Source organism: Desmodus rotundus, chromosome 1, assembly GCF_022682495.2.
Source record: "Desmodus rotundus isolate HL8 chromosome 1, HLdesRot8A.1, whole genome shotgun sequence".
In the NCBI taxonomy this organism is placed as follows: domain Eukaryota; kingdom Metazoa; phylum Chordata; class Mammalia; order Chiroptera; family Phyllostomidae; genus Desmodus; species Desmodus rotundus.
In genome coordinates, this window is record NC_071387.1 from 153,782,347 (window position 1) to 153,806,409 (window position 24,063).

General features: G+C 37.2%; 1 long non-coding RNA gene across 1 annotated transcript; it reads right to left on the reverse strand.

The window, feature by feature from the left end:
* Positions 1–605: 605 nt before the first annotated feature.
* LOC123480096 (uncharacterized) lies at positions 606–24,027 on the reverse strand. The gene is made up of 7 exons (XR_006655960.2): positions 23,978–24,027; positions 20,861–20,944; positions 20,571–20,644; positions 18,360–18,470; positions 8,560–8,629; positions 2,911–3,097; positions 606–1,612 (listed from the first exon to the last, which is right to left on the reverse strand). It is a non-coding gene; the product is annotated as an uncharacterized lncRNA (long non-coding RNA).
* Between the last annotated feature and the right edge of the window lie 36 nt (positions 24,028–24,063).

The window sequence follows — 24,063 nt, forward strand, 5'->3', positions numbered from 1 at the left end:
AAAATAGAAACAGAGGCATGGACACATGGAACAAAACTGACAGCTTTCAGAGTGGAGGGGAGAGGAGGGGACTAGATGAAAGAAGGTGAAGGCATAACCAAATGAAACGGAGGTTCAGCTGTCTGCTGCAACTAAAGCCAAACTTGTGAGGCAGGTGCTGGTGCAAAATGAAAGAAGTTTTATTCAGGTGCCAGGTAACCTGGGAGAATGGTGGACTCTCCTCTTAAAGACCATCTCCAACTTCCTGCTCAAGCTCAAGGTTCTTAAAGGGATAGGGAGGGGAGTGCTCTTTTCCCTATCCAATTATCTTTCTAGCTTTTGAGGTGGGGGTGTGCATGGTCACTATTCATTCATCTTTCTAGCTTTTGATCCTCTCAGTGTAAGAACCTCCCTCTGCCACCACTTTGGCCAATGGGGAAGATTCCCGGGCACCCGACTGAATGTGGTAACAAAGGAATTAGCGAAAGAACATATATGCATAATCCACAGACACAAACAACAGCATGCTGATGGCCAGAGGGAAGGGGGTGGGAGCTAGGTGAAGGTGGGGGAAGGTGGGGAGTGGGGAATGGGGACATCTGTAACAATGTTGACAATAAAAATAAAGTTAAAATAAATAAATAAAATAAACTTGGCTTTCTCCCAAAACATTAGTATATTTATTTAACCTATTAGACATATTTCTTGAGCATTAAAACTGAGACAACATTTACCAATATGAAGGGTGGTTGTGGGTAATAAATAAGACTACTGAAACATACATCTAGCTCAATCTTCTAAAGAAATGTGAAAAAATAAATGTAACATTATTGAATATAGACAAATCTAACTTCTTTTGGGGAAATAATCTTCTATTATATTATGAAATAGGTGGAAGTTTTACTTGTGTAAGGCTCTCCAAAATAAAACGAGTATAAACATTCACTCAAAATTGAAACTGTCATACAACTATAGGTAGCCTACTGTACAGAAATAAGTCTTTGTTTTATATGTATAAGTTCTTTATATTGACATTTAAGATACTTTTACTGACTTGCTTAGTGGTATTTATTAGAAAGTGAAAGTAATTCATAGTATTTCTTGAAAAAAGTCTCAAGAGGGAATCTGAAAAGTTGGTATATGTTTGACCAGCAGATGGCACTAAGCTCCCAAAAATCTTTGTGCCAGGCAAAGAAACCAGCATTCAAAAGTTAATTACCTTATGATTTCACTCAAATGTGGAATATAATGAACTGAACTAACAAGAAAAATAGAGACAGACTCAGACATTGAGAACAGGCTGACAGCTCAGGGATGGAAGGATCAAACAAAAAAGAGACAGAAAAAGAACTCATGGACAGGGACAACAGTGCAGTGATTATAGAGGGGTGGGGGAGTGGAAAAGGTTATGGGGGGATAAATGGTAACAAAAAATACAATTAAAAATAAATAAATAATGAATGACACATTAAAAAAGTTAACTCAGAGCTGAAAGTTAGTCAATTGCTTACTGACTCTTGTGCTTATATGAACACTCATCTTAAGGAATCACGGGAAATTATTTCCTAGAGGTCAAGACTCCTTTATGTAATCCTTCCAGACTCTTGCTTCGCCACTCATATTTCAGTCCAGCCTGTAGAAAGATACAAGCTCAATGAAAAATTTGTACATTAAATGTTAGGCCATGAGTAAAGAAAAAATTGTAAATAAAATCACTCCCAGCTCTCAAATTTCAGATATTTTAAATCTGAAGTAACATGGGAGGAACTGATTCAAACCAGTTTTTGCAGGATCATTAAGATTTGTAGTAGGAAGTGGAAATATTTTAGATGTATTAATGGGACATGGAAATTCTAGTCCTGAGGACTGCATATCTGCTTCTTCTCAAAGGAGTTTAACTTTATATGTATTTTATGAAAGTTTTTGCCACTTTTTCAGTGTTCCACAGTGTATTTTAAAGTATGTTCTACATGTAGCTGGATGATACTATGAGGTTTTGAGTCTTCGTTGTTGATCTCATTGAAACAATTCAAGTTTCAACATTCTATTCTTTATTTTTAAAAATAAGAAATAGAATATAGTGAAAATATAGATATTTGACCTTTTAAATGAATTAAATTAGAAATTATCAATGAAGAAAATTAAGATTTTATTTTTTTTAATTTAAGTTTGTATCGGAGTCAGTAGATTAAGTTATTGCTGACACTACCTACAACCTCCAAAACCTCAGTGATTTAAGAAACAGAGGTTTATTTGTTACTCACACTATAAGTCTATTGCAGGACATTGGGGACTCTCTTCACATCATACTTAATACAGGACCCAAGCCAGGCATTAATTACCAACTGAAACGTTTGTCTCTGAGGCACTGGGAAAAAGAGGTAGTAAACCCACACTTTCTCAAAAGCTTCCACCTGGAAGTAACACTTCACCTGCACAAACCAAATCCAAATCCAGTCACATGGATACACCTAATACCAGGACACTTAAAATGCAGAGAGCTTTGGAAATACATGGCAAAGAGTCACTATAATTTATAAATATTAAATCACTCTACCCATATATAATGCAGTTTCAGGACTATTTTGTATAAAACATTTTATACAAATTTTTATGCCCTTAACCAAATCTTTAAGATCTTTAAGACTTGGTAAGTGCAAAAGTCTTGTATTAAAGAAAATGTAAAAGTTCTTTCTTTTATAGGCATTAAAACTGGTTGGAGAGAAAAGACATGTTTGAAAAATAAAATTCTTATAAAACCAGTATCAGAGATTTTGATAAATACTCTAACAAATGCAAAGGAGGATGGGTAAGGAGGTGCAAAGTGGTAAATATGGAAGACTGGCCGAAGGGCTGGAGATTTGATCGGGACATCACAGGAAGTGTGGAATTGTACTGAAGCAGCAGTGCATTGGAGACAACAGGACTTACGTGCAGTGAATGGCTTGGTGTCACTTGTGTCAGCAGACCCCTTGCTGAAGTCGTTGTATGGGCTCAGTGTTTTCTGGCACAACACCCTGCAGTCAATCAGAACATGCTTTCTGTTCAGGTCTTCCATCACAAAGTAATGCCTTTCCCATCCTATCCACGCACTTATCACACACTGTGGCTGTCGCGTCTGCAGTTCAAGGTGAGACAGCAAAACGAGCACAAATTTATTTTTTCTTCTTCATAATATCATGGAGAGAAGATTCATTATTTCAGAGATCTTAGCAACCTCACTTAGAGGAAGCACTTTATAGCTTCTCTTTGGCATATGTGAATTGCCGGCATCACAACTCCTATGCTTTTTGACCATTAAGTAAAATAAGCAATAATTTTAACATAAGCACTGCAATATTGTGACAGTTGTATCTGATAACCAAGACAGCTACTAAGTGACTAATAGCTGTGGAGGCACAGGACAAATGGATGATTCGTGTCCCAGGCAGGACAGTGAAGTAGCAACTATTGGCATTTATGGTACTTTTTAAATGCCTTGGAAATATTAATTATATTAATCCACTTATTCTTCACAACAATCCTGTGAAGTAGTTATCATATCTACCTACATTATACCAGTGAGAAAACTGGCACACAGAAAGGCTAAATCATATGCCCAAGGTCTCACAGCTAAAAAGTGATAGAGGCAGGACTCGACAAAACAGATGTGGCTCCAGAAGCACCACACTTTCTTATCCCATCAGGAGCATCTCAAATGGGGCATAACATTTGAGGAAGATGCATGTGAAAAAGAGTCTCTGCAAACAACAGGTGAACCAGAAGAGAGAAAAAAATAAGGTAAGCAATGAATTGTGGTAGGTGTGGGCATGGGTATGGGTGCACTGATACATTTGTGTGAGCTTCTCTCTCTCCCTTTCTCTCTCTCTCTCCTCCTTCCTCTTTTCTAATTCTCTCTCCCTCTTTCACCCCTCCTCCTTTCTCCCTCTCTGTTGGGAGTATAAATGGGTACAACTTCTCAAATAGGAAATGTCTATCAATCTTACAACTGCATATATCGTGCCCAACAATACCACTACTGAGAATTTATTCTATGAGTATGCATGCATTAAAGCAAAACAAGCTCAGTATAAGTTTACTCATTACAATATTGTTGTAAATGCAAATAATCAAAAATAACCCAATGTCCACAATAGGTTCAATTAATTAGGGTACATCAATAAAATGGAACACAGTGGGACAATGAAAAATAATTATTCAATAGAAAGCTCTCAACGTAGTGATAGAAAAAATGTTTAAAATACAATGAAAAACAAGGTACAGAACAATGTATGTAATATGTTAAATTTGGTGTGAACACACAGAGGAACAAAATAAAAATCAATACTCATATTGCTTATATGAGCATGAAGAAATCTGAAAGGGTACATAAGAAAACAATAACAGGATGTTAAGGAGACTTTACAGTCCATGTTTTTATGCTTCTGTTGAAATATTATCACTATCATCTATTCAAAACTTAATTTTAAAAATCCCTCATTTGATATTTTTATTATTCAAAATCACTCCTTAACCAAGTGGCTATTCCTTCTCCTCCTTCTCTAAAGGGTCTGCCAAACAGGCTCCTTACCCTTCCTAGCACTCCCCAGAAACTCTTATTCCATTCTCCTCATAAATACCCCAGACCTTGGCCCTCTCCTAAATTCCACCTCCAAACCTACTTACCAGCTCCTTAGGGAAGCCACCAAAGCAAGGATCCTACATGGAGGGCAACTCTACCTAATGGAGGGGAGTTGAGGGGACATCTGACAACTATGCTTAAGTACTTCATTTAAGTATGTTTCTAAATACCTACATACATTCTTTGCCTAAGAGAAACTCTGATAAGTGGGATTTCCTCCACCTCCTGAAATACTCACTTACTCCCTCACTAGTGGTGTCCCTCTTTCTGCACAACACAGCATTACCTAGCCAGTGATGGTCTCCTTCCCACTCTTCATTTTGGTGGGTACTGATACTCATGGGCCACCTCCCATCTCTCTTATCTAACACTGAACTAAGCTACATCTATCTCCAAATAGGCCAAAGGCTCTGCCCAAATTTAGAGAATCACTGCAGATTCTCTAAATTTGGGCAGAATCCTAGTCAAAACTGAGGATTTTTGGCTCACATTCATAATGAGAGGGGTAAACAAACACTGCCCAAATGGAATATACTTCTCATATATTTTCCTTTCTAGCTAAAGCCAAATGTTTGGATATTTCTCAAATTACCTCTGATGAAATTTGCCACAATATTTTGCCTTTCAAGTAGATGAACTTATATTTACATTGTTAATAGATTTATTTCAATGCATAGTATTTTTTCACTTTGTTTTTCATGGGATATCATGAATCTCTACCGTGGCTGGCCTGATGGAGGTCTATCCTTTGACAGACTGACACATCTGCTCCCTGGGCCACACGTGTACAAAATCAATTACAGGAGCCTCCAACCGATCAGAATACCATCTCACACAATGTTTTGCCATTATTTTTATCCCTACCATGGATATAGGGAAGCCAGGGGAAAGGAATCTGTGATATTAGGGAACAGTTAACACCATCAATGGAAAAAGTGGTCTTCCAACTTGATCATATTTCAAAATACTCACAATACTAACAATCCATGTCGGCAGTGAATTTCAGAATCCACTGTAGGCATTGTCCCATTTGATTTCCACAATTTGAGATGCACATAATTATTTCCATTCTATAAATCAGGAAATGAAGACTCAGAGATGATAACTGAATTTCCCCAGATCACATGGCTAAGAAGAAACAAGCATGTGAGGTGCCTGAATTAAATTTATCTTCAGTGATCTCAGAGTAAATTTCTGTGATTATTAAATTTAATAAATCTATCAGTAATGGGTATTTCCAAATTCAAATGAGTTTAAAATTTTATGAGACTATCTCATTCCTGGAGAACAGAGTCTACAGAGGTTGGGAATTCCAGAAAATAGGAGCTAAAAAGGTTAATTTATTCTGACAGAAGGATGATTAATACAAGGTAAAATTACCTGTCTCTAATTAACCTAGTCCATTATTGAATTCTTAACATGAAGGATATGGATAGCAGAAATGTCACTCACAAAAAATTCAGATGAGAAAGTTTGAAGAGAGTATCACTCTGGGAATAATAATCATTATATTTGTTAGCCATTGGGAATGTTTAAAATCACTTTCATATTTAAACCAGAACCAAAAATACTTCTTTATCCAATCCTCTGTTAAGAGGACTATAAGGCATATGATTAACAAGTACATTTTAACATCTACTAATTTTTTTAATGTTTTTCAAAGGTGTTAAAGTCTGTTTATTTTTTTTAAATCGATGCCAATCCTGCTTAGTACCTTCAAAGCCTTTCTAATAAAAAATTAAACATTGTTACTGAGCTATATTCTTGACTGACCAGTGACTTAACAATAGGCCTATCCTCTCTCCAACATTCCAGTAGCCACTTACACTTGCCATACTGCAATAGGAAGTCAGACAGAACGACTACATTATTCATTAGAAGTACTTCTACTGACCTTGGAAAACTAATGATGCTTTAAACTTCCCTAACTTAAAATCTTAGACACTGAAAAGATCTGATTTGCCATATCCTGTGGGTAAGGTTGTGTTTTTTTTTTCTTTTCATTGTAGACTATAGTATCAAATTAGAATGAAGGATATTATTTGGTTTAGTTTTAAGCTATAATAGTAGATGTTGAATGGGATTTCTTTGCTGTCTTGGAATTGATTATTCTGACTAAAAAATGATGACAAAAAGGCATAAAAATTCCAGGCATTTAAAGACCTCTCCAACCATTTAGGCCAAAAGCCTTTTCTGAGGACGTCTTTAAAGGTAGGAGAATCACTTCTGCTACCCCCAACTAACATCTCAGCCCTGCATGGGCAGGAAAATATTTCCTCTAAACCCACCAGATACCAAGTGAAGTCAGAATTTCAATGGAATATTGAGTGCTGGCAAGGAGAAAAGATTCACAATCCACACTGAATGCCTGCACAGTCAGGGACCTAAAGACCAATCCAAAGCCTGCCTTCCAAGGGCAGTGAGCCCTGTGAGGGGAAACTTTCTAGGGGAAAACTTGACTTGTGTCCCTTGACATTTGGGAGCCTTTCTGAATGCCAAGAATCATGCCCATTTCTTTCCCGGAGATTTTGAAGTAGGGGCACTTGCTGGCTGAAACAAGGAAAGTGGGATAAAAAGAGACCATGCTCCAGAGAATTTAAGAAGGAGGTGAAGGAATTCTCTAACCCATTCCAGGTTTCCTAATCTATCAGAGGGTGAAGAGGAGGACTTCCATGTTTGACTTAATGGGAAGGGATATAGAGAAGAGAGGAGAAAGCCCAAACCATGGGGTACCAGACAGCTGCTTCTTAAGGGGGTTGGGATGTGGACCAAAGGCAGACTAAACAAAGATATGAGGGCTCCCTGTGTAGGTGCTCACAGTCATGTGGTGGACCCAGGTGAAGCTAAACAACCCTAAAAATTCAGAAAGTTATGAGGAAACCAACACATCCTCAGTGACCCCCAGAGCAGCAACAGAATCATGCATAGTCCTGTGGGGCGTTCTTCCTCACCTCCAAAAAGCAACCACTGCCATCTCTCATATTTCTCCTCCTCAACACAGGACTTAGATGCTAGTAGAAGGAACTGAGAGGCATAAGTCTGAATCATATTTCAGATTGGACTTTTACAATGGAGTGAAATTAGTTTGGTTTTGCCTTTTTAAGTAACTGAAAAGTGGTGAGAAAGTTCTGGAATGTACCCAAGAAATTATCTTGGGATAGTCTATAAAGCACTATTGGGAATTGTCATTAGAAAAAATAAAAACACTATCGTGTTAATGTCCACCAAATTGAGTTTACTCCATAAAACTGTTTACACGTTGACTTTCTAAAGCAGGCTGGGAGAGAGATATTTTTTTTTCCAGGAGGAAGGGGTTACACATTATCTCAAAAATAGTGGACAAAAAGGTAAAGTGAGTAAGCACAAAAAAAAAAAACCCTCATGTTGTAGATACAGGCAACAGTACGGTGATTACCAGAGGAAAATGGGGTGGGGGAGGTAGAAAAGGGTAAAGCAGGGGGAGAAATAGTGGCAGAAGGAGACTTGACTTTGGGTGGTGAACACATAATACAATATGCAGATGATATATTATAGAATTGTACGCCTAAAACCTATATAATTTTATTAACTAATGTCACCCCAATAAATTCAATAAAAATTTTTAAAAATAGTAGACAATGAAAAGAACAACAATAATGAAAAACAAGTCATGTCTTAAATGTAGGATTCTGGAAGAATATTTTAAAAGAATTTTAAAAATCATACCAAATTGACTTAATTATATAAGTTGAAGACACATACTTACCTATGTCTTTTCCAAAATGACACATTTTTAGTAAAATCAACCTTGAATTTGTTTAAGACACATTAAAGTTTTCAATGTGCTGTATATTTTAACTTATGTGTGAGAGAACAAACGCTCATAATTCACTTTCATATCCACAGTTTACATAACAGATCTGAACCACAAAGAATGTTCAAACCATGATTTTCAAATCAATCTATTACCTTGTACCCACCTTTCCCCCCTTTGCTGCCACACTGGTCATTGTTCCACATTCATAGAAGACTCCACACTGCCAACCTGTCCTAAAATATGCAAGATAGAACAGGTACATCAAAAGGATGAAGTAATTTAAAAAAAGCCAAAATAACTTAAGGTTAAAATTAAAGTTGAAGAAGGGGGAGGAGGAGCCCTGCATGGGTGGCTCAGCTGGTTGGAGCATCGTCCCATACACCAAAAGGTTGCAGATTTGATTTCCAGTCAAGACACATCCTAGGTTTCAGGTTTAATCCCTGGTCAGAGCACATACAGAGGCAACCAATTGCTGTTTCTCTCTCATCAGTATTTCTCTCTCTCTCTCTCTCTTTCTCTCTCTCTCTCTCTCTTCCCCCCCTCCCTCCCTCTCCCTCCCTCCCTCTCTCATCAATAAAACATATCCTTGGATAAGGATTTTTTAACAATATTTTTAAAGGTGGAGGAGGAAGGGGAGAAGTCTTTGTTACACAAGTACAAATATTTTCTTGTACTTAAAAAAAGAACTATTCACTTCAAACTTTCCATATTCAACATTCATTCATTTCTTCATTTCAATCTCTATCTAGCCAATATCCTCACCTTACTTTCCCATGCCTTTATATTTAACTGTTTGCCTGATAAAAACTGCCTTTTCCACTCCTAGCACTGGGGCTGCTGGAGAAAACACTATAACTGTTTAGGTTAGTGTCTCAACTGATTTTCAGTTTCTATTCTCAGATCTTCCATATCCCTCAAAAGTCTTTCTGGGTTCTTTGCTCATTTCACTTTCTCATTCTTTACAGTGATTTCAGAACTCTCCACTTTCCTCAAATCTCTAACTAAATCACTCTTTCCCAGCAATATCTGCACAGAGAAAGTAAGATCCATGGATGGAAATTCACTTTCCTGCCAGGAAAGTTTCAAACCAACCTGTACTGAACCCATTCTTCCCTACCTTTTTCTATTAAAGTGGAATGTGGCCTTCTTCATGCTTAAACCTAATCCTCAGGACTGCACTCTAGATCCAATCCCTTTCTATCTTCTGAGAGAAGTAGCTCTATCAATTATCTCTGTCTCTCATATCTTTAACCTCAACTACTAGATTGGCACCTTATCAAAAACAATTCTTTCCTGAGTGAGTCTCCTTTTAGCTTCTGGCTTTTCTTTTCTCATTCACAGCTAAATTGAAATAGTTGTATAGCTACTCTACTTGTGGAAAAAGGGGCAGGGACAGGGGATGTGGAAGCGGCACAAGAGTCAGGGCCAACCTGATACAGGTGCAGAAGGCATCTGACAAAGGTCAGGAGAGGCCAAGCCTGCATAAGGTGAGAATATGTCCATGTAGAGGATGTATTCCCCATGCATCTACATAAGAGAGGATAGCTCTCCTCTCCATCTACAGTGGAGAAGAGAGATTGATTGCACACAGGGGGGTTGATCAAATAAGGACATATATTAAGGCCAATGGGAGCCAGGTTTCTCAGTGTCAAAAAAGAGGGTTACATATACGGAAAGGAAGATAATCAGAACACTGAGGTACTGAGGTGCTGGACTAGAACTCATGGTATTAGTGTACACTCATGACTAGATAGAGGATAGATTGATGGATAAATATATCAGATGAGAAAGAAAGAAAGAAAAAGAGGAAGGAAGGAAGGAAGGAAGGAAGGAAATGTGTGTATACATTATCATAGCTCTCTCCACTGAGAAATGCTTGAAGCACTATACTCCAAAAGCAAAGAGCACACCTAATGCCCAGATCTTGAACTCTAAATGTTATTCTCCACTACAAAGACTCAGAGGTAAAATGGCTGATTCTGGGCCTCAGACAGAGAAAATACAAGATGAATTTGTTGGTATCTTGTGCCAGAAAGAAAAAAGTCAAAAAGTGATGGAGGACTACCAATTAAGATGAAGGCACAGGTAAACATTACTCGCCTCTCGCACAACGACATGAAAATTACAACTAACCTATAGAGCAACCATCACCTAGAACTGTCAGAAATCGAGTTGAATGGAAGTCAGACAACTATAGCCTTAATGAAGCCACAACTATCCAGACTGGTAGGAGGGGCAGAGACACAGAACAGGCTGGTCCCACATTCCCGTGGGGTGGATAAAAATTCAGGAGGTATATTTCAGGAGTGAGGAGTCCCAGCCCCACTCCAGGCCCCTGAGCCCAGGGTTGCAGTGCCAGGAAAATAAGTCCCCATAACTTCTGGCTGCAAAAATCAATGGGGTTTGAGTCGGTTGAAGGAATTTCTATAGTCCCAAGCAGTTCATCTTAAACAACCCATACACAGACTTACTCAGACTCACTCCCTCTGAGCTCCAGCACCTGGCTAGCAGCTTGAAAGGCACCAGTGGCATAAAGGGAGGAACTGAAGTGTCTGGCATCAAGTTGAGAGGTGGGGGTCAGCTTTCTCCCAGGCAGAAAGGCGGGCAAGACCTTGTTTCTTTTCTGAACCAGAGGACACTGTCCCTTTTCTGAACCCTCCCACCACAGAGCCACAGAGCTGGTAGGCAGGTGCCACATCTGAGATTCTATCAATCTGACTAACACTATTTGCCCTGATCTGGAGATCCCCTGAGACTCCATCCCACCCCACTTACAGGCCCACCTAAACTGTTAAAAGTGGCTTTCCATATGAATGGCTGGTCTTGGCTCATGCTTCACAACTCCCTAACTCTGCTCAAACAAGCAACAGCCAACCACAGTGAACACCAGCTCCCATACTACTTGCTAAGTAGCCCCAGGCTCAGCACTCAAGGAAGCCAGCATAGGCTCACAGCTTGGCTTCACAATTTTGGGAACCTCCAATCCCAAAACAAGTAGCACCCATCTCAGATTGCTTTATAGCTCATGCAGGGTAGCCCTGGGCAGAACACACGTGGGGACTGACCTTGGCCTGCACCACCCAGGAAACCCTAGGGCTGTGCACCCAGTGGATTGCTACAAACCACATCAGGGCAGCACCACCCTGCCACTGCACAGCTGATCCTCCACGGAGGGCAGAACTTGGTGGTGAGTGGTCACAGCCAGTCCTTGCAGCTGACTGGCCTGGGTAAATCCTTCCCATTGACCTGCCAACAGCAATCAAGGCTCAACTACAAGAGGAGGGTGTATTCAGCCCACAGGAAGGCTTCACCTCAAGCACTCCGCTTGGATGAAAGCAGAGGATGTGCCACTGAACCCTACAGGACACCTACTGTATTAGGCCACACTACCAAAACAGGGAGTCATAGCAGCTCTACCTCATACATAGAAACAAACACAGGGAGGCTTCAAAATGAAGAGACAAAGAAACATGGCTCAAATGAAAGAAGAGAATAAAACTCTAGAAAAAGAGCTAAATGAAATGGATATAAGCAATCTATCAGATGCAGAGTTCAAAACATTGGTTATAAGGATGCTCAAGGAACTTAGTGAGTATCTCAACAGCATTAAAAAAATCCAGCTACAAATGAAGGATACACTAATTAAAATAGAGAATAATTTATAGGGAAACAACAGTAGAGTGGATGAAGCCGAGAATCAAATCAATGATTTGGAACATAAGGAAGCAAAAAACAACCAATCAGAACAACGAGAAGAAAAAAGGATCCAAACAAATGAGAATAGTATAAGCAGCCTCTGGGACAACTTCAAGCCATCCAACATTCACATCATAGGGGTGGCAGAAGAAGAAGAGAAAGAGCAAGAAATTGGAAGTCTGTTTGAAAAAATAATGAAAGAAAACTTCCCTAATTTGGTAAAGAAAATAGACATGCAAGTTCAGGAAGCACAGAGTCCCAAAACAGATGGATGCAAAGAGGCCTGCTCCAATACACATTATACTTAAAATGCCAAATGTTAAACATAAAGAGATAATCTTAAAAGTAGCCAGAGAAAAGAAGATAGTTACCTACAGGGGAGTTCTCATAACACTGTCAGCTGACTTCTCAAAAGAAACTTTGCAGGCTGGAAGGGATTGGCAAGACATATTCAAATTCATGAAAAAGCAGGGACCTACAGCCATGATTTCTCTACCCAGCAAAGCTATCACTTAGAATCAAAGGGCAGATAAGGAGCTTCCCAGACAAGAAAAAAACTAAAGGAGTTCATCATCACCAAACCATTATTATACGATATGTTAAAGGGACTTATTTAAGAAAAAGAAGCAGCCTTGGTTGGTATGGCTCAGTGGATTGAGCACCAGCCTGCAAACCAAAGGGTTGCCAGTTTAATTTCCAGTTAGGGCCCAGTTTCAGGGGAGGTCCCCAGTAGGGGATGTGTGAGAGGCAACCACACATTGATATTTTTCTCCCTCTCATTCTCCCTTCTTTCCCCTCTGAACAAACTAAGCAAAAAGAGCAGATCCAGAATCATGGATAAAGAGAGCATTTTGATGGTTGCCAGATGGAAGTGGGGTGTGGGAAAATGAGTGAAGAGGTGAGGGGATTAAAAAGTACAAATAGGTAGTCACAGAATAGCCATGGGGATGTAAAGTATAGTATAGGAAATGGAGTAGCCAAAGAACTCATATACATGACCAATGGACATGAACAATGGTGATGGGATTGCCTGAGAGAGAGGGGGGTGCTGGGTGGAGGGAGGCAAAAGGGGAAAAATTGGGACAACTGTAATAGCATAATCAATAAAATATAATTTTTAGAAAAGTGATGGAGACATATCAAGAAAACATATAAGCCACATAGAAGGGGCTTCCAGTAGCTAAATTACAAACAATTTGAACATCAAGATAAATAATGATAGTAATTAAGGCTTATAATTATCAATAGTACAATTAATTAATTCAAAAATAAAAAGTTTAATGAGGGATAGGATACTTGCAAAGTCTCAAAGAACTTCCCTACAAAATATTTACTAATTACCAAGGGAGAAAAAACTAACTTAATATCTGAGAATCCTGATAGACACATCCTTAGTCAAGCGACCAAAAATGTAGGACAAATTAAAATTGTGTGTCATATGATATGACTCACTGAGAATTAAACAGGACTACTTTCAAGATATTCCTCTCAAAATCTAATTGTCTTTTTTTAATGGAAAAACAGAACGGTGACTACTTTCTCAACTTTCTCAAGAATGTTACATAATTAATATCATTCTAGATATTGAAAGAAGTTAAGTTGTTCATATAATAAATGCTGAAGGATGTTAGGGCTTAATTCTTTTCCAGAATCCTGGTTAGAAAACTCTCAGAGGTACATTCCATTAAATAACTGGTCTGTGATCTTCAAAATGTTAAAGTCATGAAAGATTGTGTGGTTGCTCCCAGTTGAAGGAGACTAACAGATGATTTGAAACTGTATTCATTTCCTTTAGGGACAGTATTGAGACAACCAGTGAAACCTGATTGGGATTTAAGGATTAGATGGTAGCAATGTAATGTTAATGACTTGACATTCATGGTCGTTTTATGGTTGTGTAAGCAACTGTCCTTATCTGTTGGTAATAAGCAGTAAAGAAGTATTCAAGGTGGTGGAGCATCATACTGTCAAATTACTTTCAAATGGGTCAGGGAAAAAAGGACTGCATACTGTGCCTGTAGATTTTCTATAAATTTTTATTGTTTCAAATATATAAAAATGAATAAATATAAAGCTGAACAAATATAAATTTATCATCCTCGCTCCTTCCCCACGTTCCTCATCTCAATGAGTGACTCCACCACTTACACTGCCTAAGTCAGAAATCCAATATCCTTGACACCCCTTCCCTCCACTACAATATACATCCAATTAATGTCTCCCTCTGAACTCATATCTAATTACACACCACATTCTATTGATTCTACATCCTCAATATCTCTTAAACTTACCCATTTCTTTCTAGCTTCTCTGATACAATACAATTCTGGCCACCATATCATTATCCTGTATCACTGAAACATCCTCCTATTTTAGTCTCCTATTTGAGCTTTATTCTAAAGCACAGATCTGATCATGTTATTCCCCTTAAAATTCCTTCAGCATTCTTGATTGCTCCTAGAATAAAGTCCAAACTCCTTACTTTGCCATACACCTTGGTTTTCCCAGGACAGTTTTTGCTTATGTCTATTGTACCAACATGGTTATTATCAGCCTCTTTTTCACTCTCAAATGTCCCAACTATAACAATCAATTGTATGTTCTGGCTAGGTATAAGGTTCCAATAACCTGGCCCCTATTTACTGCTCTAGATTAATTATTTAGCACTTCCTCAATTTCCCTTTCCTCTCTAGTGAACTCTTCTGGAAAGGCTCAGCCTGAGCACTGTACCAGGATTTATTAGCTTTGCTAGATGTTCCCTAACATTATACTAATACAATTGGTAACATTTATCTATTGCATACAAATCTCTACTGGAACTATTTGTTTATATTCTGTCTTAAACTGTAAATTCTGAAAAGGTAACTCACTTAGGATGTGTCCCTGAGCAAGTTACTCAACCTTTCTAGACCTCAGTTTCCCCATCTTAAAAGGAAGACAATTTCATTATTGTTCAGATCAAATGATCTAAAGCATGTAAAGAGCTTAACCCACCATCTTCATCATTTTACGTTTTAAAAATTATGTGAATAGTCAAATGTATTTTTCTCTCTAGAGCTCCTTAAAATTGTCTTCTTCTCATATCTAATCTTTTGATTTTGTTTTATGTACCCTATTAATCAAGTGGGGAGAGTTAAATTTTGCTTCAACTTAACACAAATATATAACAAGTCTCACCATAGGAGTTCTTTTTCATTTTATTTCTTTAAAGAAAATGTACTTACAGAAAGTTTTCTTCTGGAAAATGAGGTAATACCAGGAACTATTAGCACTGCCCAGGCAAGGAATATTACTTTACTCCCTGCCCTTGTGAGTAAATACATGAAAGTCCCCACAGCAAATTGTACATATACACTGCATAGCAACAAGTGTATTATAAGAAAATATATTTAAACATATTCCAAAACAATGAGGACCAAATACATAAATCTGTGGAAAACAATGTTTTCTATCAATTAAATAGTTGTTTACTAATAACTAAACATTGTTTAGTAGAAAATAGCCCTATTGTAAAAGAGAATAAGAATTCAACTGATTAATAATGGGCCTCACATACAGACTAAACATTGAATATAGTATATTTAAAGTTCTTTTAAGTCTCATAATTTTTAAGAAAAATATGTAGGTATTTTCTCTCTAACTTAGAGTGTGTCTCTCATAAAATTTAAGCTAAGAATTCCAGCTTCTCAAAGTGAAAAGTTTAAATTACGTGATTGTACGTTTCTACTCACTGAACACACTCTTTCTCTAAATTTAACTATCATGTTTTACTTTTGTTACATATATGATTTTATCATAGAGCTCCTTTGTTTAGTATAGCATGTAAGATAATACACTAAACACATGCCTAGAATTTTTCTTTTAATCATAAAGGGAAAATTAATTCATCTTTTTGAGAGTTAAATTTATAAAAACAAACAATCCACAGTACTCATTGCTCATTTTCTTTCTTTTCCATTTATTTTCTTGTTTGTGTTTCTGATTTTATCCAACAGAATTGAATGTCTTTTTCTTAATTTTTAATAGTTTATTTTTATTGTGTTTTTTTCATTACCATTTATCCCCCTTATACCCTCTTCCATCTCTACCCAACCCTCAGCCCCTGCAATCATGTTTTCTGATATCTTACAAAAATCCAGAATGTTACATCCCATTTCCATTCATAAATCCATGCAAATTAGCTTCTCTACAGCAAATACTGAATTATTTTCCACCTAATTATTTCATTGTTTATAAAATAAAAATGTTTTAAAATATAAATAAAATATTTTAAAATAAAATATATATTTTAGTCACCAGAGTTTCTTCACATACCTGATTGTTGACTTACCAAACCTATGTATGAATAAACATTTGTCTTCAGAAATATTTTCAGTGATTTTAATTTCTGAAAGACAATGCCTATACATAATTTCAATATACAGAGCAAATAAAATATTACATAGTCAAGACTTTTGAAATAAACCTTTCTGTTCCCTGCTTGCAAAGCTGTTCAGAATTATTAAATGTCAGCTATAAACTATATTAAAAATACAGATAAAGAATGTTGGAACCGCCCTGCTGGTTTCAGAGACTGTAACCCTCCATGGCTAAGGCTGAGTGAGAGACCTTGGGACCCTAAGCCACTAAGGAGACAAAGCTTATCTCCCTGGCAGGAGCACCACCTCTGCCCACTTTATTTCACCCTGCCTGGCCCCAAGTGCATAACCAGTTAGCCAATGACAGAATGGGTAAGATTCTTCAAGGGAGGGACAACCTAAGACAGGCATGGTCATGAGGGGGTCCTCAGGGAAGGACTTGGGGGGCTATGGAGAAAGGGGGTGATGGACTCTCGCCCCTTGGCTTTGACATGGCCTGTGTCCTCATTCTGTCTGCAAGAAGTCTCCTAATCTCTTGGCTGCCTTACTTCCCCTAGTTGACCTAAGCCTAAAACAATGCTGTAGGTAGGTGTGGCCCTGTGCTGGAAAGGGTGGGTTCCCTGGGGTGATCAGGCCTAAGAAAGAATGCATAAAATCCTGTGAAACCTGCTTTGCTAATACCCTCAATTTAAATGACAAGGGTCCAAGCATGAAATGAGTTTGTTTCCCCAAAGTTTTATGGTCCATTAGCTATCTGACCTGACTCAAAATAAGCCCTCAGAGTTCTTTGAATGTTATCTATTTGATTATTACTGCCTAACAATGATTGATACGCTTTCCATACACACCCTGTATTCCTATGCAGATTAAGCCAAGAAAAGCCTGTCAAGGCAAGGGTCAGGGTGCTCTCCTCTTGAGAGAGTGGCCATGCCATCCCTCTTCCTCCACAGGACTCAGTAGTCTGTGTGAATTTGTCTCATCTCAGTCACATCACTGCAGACACTGCTTGCCAGGGTCCGCATAAAAAGAATATTTCAAGTTTCATTTAACTTTCCCAAATTCTTACAGTCAGTTATTTTGCTCTCTGCTATGATACACAATTGCATTTTTCCTAAGCAATCAAAAGCAGTCTGGAAGACTTTTGTTCATCAGTAGTAAATAATATACTAAATTTAATAGCAATAGAAAAAGGCTGAACAGGGATATATGTATTTTTAATATGATTTTTACTTTCTAACTACAAAACTTTATTTTTAGCACAGGTCTGTAATTCTTATTTCCTTTGACTGGAATTGGACAAAAACGTATCATGAGGTGACCTTTTGGCTACCAGCATACATTTACAAAATTATGGTCTAAACTTAAATTGTATGTTTAATTCATCAGTCTCATGTAGTGTAACATGGTTACTTGGAAAAACTTCCCATAAGATTCTACAACCTTACAATAAAAAATGCTTAAAAATAACATTACATTATCAATTTATCATATTTCAATAAACATTTATTGAGTGTATATTATGTGTCAAGCACTATGCTAAGTGCTGGAAATATAAAAATGATTAACACTTGAGTGTTAGATAAATGAAGAGTGCACTTGAGGAGCTTGGAATATTATGAAAGAGACAAATGTAAAAACTACATAAAAGATTGTTCAGAAATAGAATTTTTAAAATGCTCTGTGAACACAGATGAGAAAAACCCCAATCCCCCCAAAAAGTCTTCTTGACTTCCTGTCATTAGTAGACTTGCCTGTACCATATCCATTCTTTGAATGTGAACCTGACCACTGAGGAATCTCTGGACTATGTCTTTCTACCATCACTCTCCTCTTTCTCTGTCCCCACATCCTCCAGAGGGTATATCTCTTGCACTTCACCCTCATACTACTCTCTGAGGGTTTTTCTTACCTTTAATTTTGTAATTTTTAGGTACTTTACTTAACCAGCTTTGTCCTCCAACTACTGGCTACCATGAGCCAATCAATGGCCAACATTTCATTTCATTTGGAGTGAACATCACTGCAGAGACAGACAGAAAAAAATAAGGTGATTGACACACAAAAGCATTGAGGTTTCTGAAGATGAGAAAGACTAGTGCTAAAAATAGAAAATGGTATGGCCTTTTGTTCTTTCCCACAATGTCCTCTTTACGAACAGGACTATTTTATAATCAGTGTTTCCTTGCAACAATCTCCCATTAGCCACTTGTCTATCTAACAAGTCTTTCTGAAAGGTTCTCTTCTTCTTCACTTGCAGAAAAACCTAAGCGTGAGGGCAGGGCTCAGCTCAGTTTCTTCTTACACATTCACCTTTCTAAGGACTTTTACAAAATTTCACAAGAATGAATCCAAATAATAGCAAAAATAATAATTATAAATGAAAAATTAAAGTTGAAAGACTTCTCCCTATTCCAGTGGCCCATAGTAAAAATAAAGTGTTCCTCATTTCTAAGAGTGTACATGATGATTTGGACAATAGAATTATTATGTAAAATGGTATCTACTCTAGCTTCCAAATTTTGTTTTTAAGTCATACCCTATAAAACTATTTTGGCTTTACTGTAGCCTTACTCTCACTTTCTAAAAATGAAGACAGATTATATTATTTTAATTTGTAAATCTTCCATGATTTAATTCTGTTCCTTACTTTGGTTATTTTGCTCTGGGCATGTATACCACCATGCCCGTAAAACCCTTCATATGTTTCAAAGTCCAAAATATTAAAGCACTGAATTTCTATCAGATTCCCTGCACCAAAATAATTCGAAATTCATATGTAACTATGAAAATGTTATATCAGTTTGAAGTAGAAAATTTCCATTGCTTCATGTTTCCACTAAAATATATCGAAATACTTTATACATGAACTAAAGAAATGTTTATCATAAACAACAAGTATAAAACCAATTGCTAATTATCCAAATGTGAAATTACTAGACCATAAATTAAATATGTGATTTTAAGGTTTAGTCATCACCTAACCTGAAATAAAAGTTCATCTGAAACACTTAAAATTCTGGAGGCATTGAGTTCTCAACAAAGTTTTAAACTTGTCCTTCCTTACAGTTTCTCTTTAACATAACTACTTCTTCAATGTGGGAGCAAGTAAAATTCCCCAACAGGAAAGATAGTAATATGAGAACTGAGCTGATTACAGATGGGTGAGAAGTAATAAATCTCTCTTATAATTTTTAAGTTAGTATAACATAAGGATAATAATTAACAACAGTAAATAAAACTAACAACATTAGGGGGAAGGCACTTGAAAAGTGCTTCCATTAAACAGTGTTGAGAAGATAGAAACAGTAAATAACAAATTTGGGGTTTTTTTAATCATTTATAATAATTTTCTCTTCATCAACAGAGAAAATGTAGATGAGTAGAAGGACAATATTATCCAAGTAAGATACAGAATATAAAATTCCAGTTAACCAAATACAAATTTGATATAAAAAAACTGATAACTGGTTCCTTTCAACTATACTTTGCCACTAAAACTCAATGTCCATCAAAAAGATATTAGTTATTATAATTAGAATGTTCTTACCCTTGTTACATAAAGTTGTGCTTGGTCAAAATTCATAAAATAGTTCAGAACAGAAATTTAGCATTTCTGATCCTTGTAGGCCCAGTGCCACTTGAGCCAGAATGAATACATTTTACCAATTCATCTAAGGTAGCAAGCCTTAAGTGTTACAAATCCATTCAAGAGACTATCCCTTGGAGGCACTAATCAAATCTACAGTCGAAGAATTCTCATGATAAAAAGCATTGCCATAGTTTCACTGGCAGTGGTCTTGTTTCTCAGTTATACATCTAGATGGAAATGCACCAAAATGTTGACAGTGGTATATATCTGGGTGGGTAGTAGAATTATAGATGATTTTACTTTAAACCCATATAAGATTAAATAAAAGATTAAATGATGTTGACATGACATATATCACACTATTTTCTAATGAGGAAGAACAGAACCAAATTCGGTACTGAATTTTCTCATGAAATCAACAACACATTTAAATGTCTATTAAGTATGAAGAATGCCACAAACATAAATAATTAACTATCGAATATAAAAAACAAGTCTTACTCATTTTGCTAAAAGTATAGCAAGTCTTACCTCCAGTCTCCACACCAAAGTCAAACTTGTTGCATTCTAATGATATTAAGGAGTCAAGTCAGAGTTATAAAATCCTGAAATATAGAACAAAGACTTCAAAAAACAAAAAAACTTCCTTTACTTCTATAGCACTCAAGCCTGTCTGGTGTTAGCTAAAATAAGAATTAGTCATGGATTTCACATTTTTTTTTAAGAAACAGGTTCTGGCTCTAGCCAAGTAACTGAGTTGGTTGGAGCATCATCCCATACAGCAAAAGGTTGAGGGTTCAGTTCCCAGTCAGGACACATACCTAGATTGCTGGTTCCAGCCTCAGTAGGGCATATGCGGGAGGCAACCAAGATAGATGTTTCTCTCTCGTGCGCACCCTCTCTCTCTAAAATCAATAAAAACATATCCTCAGGTGAAGATTAAAACACTACAAATAAAAAATAGAAAAGAAACAGGTTCTGACTGTTAGTATGGTTTTTCTTACAACCATATACCAACACTTTGCAGTTGAGATGACTTCCTTTTTTCTTTTTTGTAACAATTGAGTATTTTGATATAACTGGTAACAAACTCCAAACTTGGCAGTGGAACAACCATTGAATTAAAAATTCAGGTACCAAATACCATAAAAAGAGATTTCTTTTTAAGGTCTGAAAATGCTACAGAAAGGGGAGGAGGACTTGTTATCCCATCCAGTAGGAATTATAAGTTTTGTCAACTGAATCTAGTAAGAGGTTAGAAGAAGGGAAAGGAGATGACACAGCAGTGAGATGTTGTTCTGGGCACAGAAAGCAGCAAGTAACTGCACATTAGCAACAGTGAGACAAGCTAACAAAGGGGACAGAAGATGTACTTGACAGTAGTATAAAGAGTTAGCAGATGAGTAGGAGGAAGTGGCATAAGAGATAGGCTGGGATGCAGTAGGAAAGATCCTTGGTAGTAAAGATAAATAGCTTCAATTTAATGCAAACTACACTAAGGACCCAGTGAAGCCAAGTCCAGAAGCCCAAGATAACGAACGCTGCAGCACAGCATTTCAAGCTGCCTAAAGGATAGATATTTAGACAAGGATCCTGTCTTTAAAGGGAAGATTATAAAAGTCACAAGAAGAACATTCAAAATTTGTTTTATTTTCTTTCAGAAATAAACACATAAACAAAGACTTCAGAAACACCAAAGCTGTTTGTTGTTTGTTACTGGTGTTTTCATCATTTGAATAAATAGGAAGAAAACAAAATGAAATAAACTCAAGTTTATAAACTTAAGAAACTCGAGTCACATAACTGAATTCAAAGAGAAGAAAGGTAATAATTAGAGTGAGTAGGTTTGTAAGGGAACATGATAGAGGATAAAAAAAAACCCTTGGCAACTTGTCAGTTACTAAAAGTGTTTAGAAAGACACAGTAAAAAGACAATAAGGAAAAATAGCAAAATAAATAATAAAGATAATGATTTGTGATATCCTAAAGGCTTCAAACAGAAAGAATAACGTAAGATAGTGACAGGAATGAACGATTTAATGTGTTAAAACAATTCTCCAACTTACAAATAAATCCCTTAGGATTCTTTTTGGTTAAATGCAATTCTAGGTTATTTAAACAGCTGATTCTTATTTTTTCACAAATGTTGTATTTCAATTGAAGAAATTTTACCAAAAATTCTGAAGAACTTAGCCATAGTTCTCTAACCCTTAATAATTTAAAACAAATTGAGCACCGAAGACTTCACTGTGTACTACACTGTTAAACTCGTTCCTTGCCTAGTGTCATTGGAATGCTTAATACCATTTGACTTTAAGGCTGAGAAGCTGACATTTTAGCAAATTCACCACGTCTACCACTAGGTGGCGAAAAAACCCTAGTATCTGTTACCAAAACTAGTACAAGATCCTTAAGTATTTGAACCAGAATTTCCACCAGGTGTCAACCAAGAGGGGAAAAGGAGACTATTTTCTCCACTCACACACACGAATTCAGTTTTATTATAAGCTAATACATAAAACTGACGGCTGGTAACCATCTAAAATATCAGAGATAAATGGCCTGCCCATTAACTGTCCAAATATTTTGCTTATTTATACCTTCGTATAATACTGTTGAGTCCAAGATACTGCCTTGTCAACAAAAATACAACTGAATAAAATTTCATTTCTTCCCAAAAAGAAAAAACAGCAAGCCCAATGAGTGTAGTTTATTGTGACTCATAGGTTCAACCTGTGTAAATATACAGGACAAAAGAATCTAACATGTTTTAGACATGGATAGTCAAAACTCTTCAAAGTATACTTGGAGATATATATAGGTCTCCAGATTCATATTTTTTCTTTCTATATCTCTTTTAAGCAGATCTGTTGATGGCCAAAAAAACCCTATATAAATTTATGCTATTATGCTTTGAATCTCAGTGGTTTTATGAAAGTATTGCTGTTACGAAACTTTCACAATATACAAATGTACCTGCTTCCAAGATGTATTAGAATTATGTTGAACAGTCCAAGATTGAAAATTAAAATTACAGTTTTACAGAATTAAGCCCCATTTATATATCAAATCATGCATTAAAAAAAGTTAAGCTCTTCACTAATTTCTAACAAAGATTTTCTGATCTTGTAAACATTATGTCAGCTAAAGTACTGTCATGCTGCCTTTTATAAGGTGGTACTTTTTATAGCCGAACTCTATTCTTAATCCTCTGGACACAGGAATTATAATCATCTCATACCCTACAAATCTAGCTGTATAGGTGGTGTCTTAAAAAAGGTCTTTTTCTTCCTTCGAGGAAGTGGTCAAGCCTTTTCCCCCCAGTGTCATCATGCAAACAACTTGGTTGTTTTCGTTGCCATCTAATTATGAGATGGGAAAGAAAGCAGTTGAACAAAAAGCAAAACCTACTGATTATGTTTGGTTCTCTTCCTTGCTCTTTATAGTATTCTTCCTTAAAGTTCCTTTGCCCTCAACTGAGGTCGTTTTCACCCTGCCTGCAAAACTCCTGTCAGAAAACATTATTTCTTGTCTAGTTTTATTACATTTTCTTTTAAAAGTCGTTAGCTTATGCTAAGCAACCAGTCCCTTGACCAACTGGTTATTCCCCTTCCCCCATCTCTCTTCGCACATCACTTTTTCCTTTTTCCAGCAAGGCCTTGGTCAAAATCCTGCAGTGACGGTAAAGGACGCTTCGTGCAGGTCACTCAGCAGTTTATCCTTACTAGGCTTTGGAAACAGCTCCCTACGCAACCCCTTCTCCCCAGGGCCCCCTCAGCCATTATCTTTAAACAGAGTGTGCTGGTAAGGGGCTCCAGGCTGCACGTCGAGGATTTACGGCAGCCCGACTACCAATAGGAGCCCACAATGAAGAGAAGTCGGGTTCAGGCTCCCGGCAGCCCCAGTGTCCTCTCCCCCAAGCTGTGCACCTACTGTACCCGAGAGCTAGGGAGCGAGCCCGGCGCCGGAGGGCGGGCAGCAGCCGCGGCGTGCGCATGCGCAGTGGGGTTGTTTTTCACAAAGC